The sequence below is a fragment of the Ramularia collo-cygni genome (genome assembly GCF_900074925.1).
Source record: "Ramularia collo-cygni strain URUG2 genome assembly, contig: RCC_scaffold28, whole genome shotgun sequence".
Taxonomy (NCBI): domain Eukaryota; kingdom Fungi; phylum Ascomycota; class Dothideomycetes; order Mycosphaerellales; family Mycosphaerellaceae; genus Ramularia; species Ramularia collo-cygni.
The window spans coordinates 1-1,345 of NW_019716282.1; positions in this window are offsets into that span (position 1 = coordinate 1).

The window sequence follows — 1,345 nt, forward strand, 5'->3', positions numbered from 1 at the left end:
AGTTCCTTAATCTCGTCGTAAAGGAGCTTAATCGCTCTAAGATCGATACGTATAGTAAGGTTCTCCTATAAACACACTTCCGTATAACCGACCGTATAAGGATTGCGCTTAGCAGGTGGGTATAACAGTGCGCCTTATAGTTTCGGATTATACTACTACTCCTATATATAGCAATAGCTAACAAAGTCCGTAGGCGCCGCTTATACGAACTAGTTCGTAAGGTCTACCTAGTAGGGGCGTATAATAGATCCTCTCGATTTACGCGCCGTCGAGGTATCTATACTACGCTTAGGCCGGACTATTATTAGAGCATAGATGCTTACTATAAGCTAGAGGACTATAGATTTYAAATCTACGCTGCTATTAACGCCGATAYAARATACGTTTTATACTAGTATTTAGGTCCTTCCGCCCGTATAATAGTGTCTGTCTTATCTAGTTTCGCTTACGCCGCTAAGAAATATAAACGAGTACCTCGTAAGATTCGCACAGATAAGGGGAAGGAGACTATACTCCTTATATAGGCGTAATACGAACACGCGAAGAGGACCCGTTAGTATAAAGTGCGCTTCCGGAACTGTTTTATTTTCGGTTTAAGTACTCGMAACGTTCGAGTTAAGGCCTAGTAGGGCTAGCTTACCCGAGGGCGGATAAAGAAGTAGTATATAAGTCTAAACTACCTACTTCCTATAGCGCGACTTCTGCTTCGTATTATACTAAGCCTTAGGTGTACGAACTTAACGCTTGCTACTATAGGTCTTCTTTGCGAAATACAAGAAATCCGGCTAGTTCTACAAATTAAAGCGGTCCGATCGCGTAGTAATAAAGTACATCTATACGCCGATTATGCGAGAGGAGATAGCTTCGTTTATATAGACGTAGAACCTATATCCGATCCGGAAGTAACCGAACCGACCCTATATAATACCTAGGATCCCTTACTATCKATATTATTTCGCTAAGGCCTAGGGGCGTAAAAGTRTTAGGCATACTATCGACGAGGAGTATATTAATAGCCTAGTAGATGCCTRTTCTRYATARGGTGCGTTTATATAGGCGGACGCCGTTTAYAYAGTTATTATATWCTTATTTTRCTAAYAACTTTAGATCCTAATAAATATTTGCTACTAGTAACTYRGGAACTATATACTAAYATTCTAAAGGATRTTAGGTTCGCGACCGGCCGGCCTAGCTCTTACCGCTTTATACTAGAGGTCTAACGGCTAGAGTACTAGATTGCCTACGAGAACCTTATTAAATAGTTACGCAAGATGCTAGACTACTAGTTAGAGGAGACTACTATCCTAAGGGGAGGTAGGAAGTAGGAGGGGTTTAAAGTAAACTC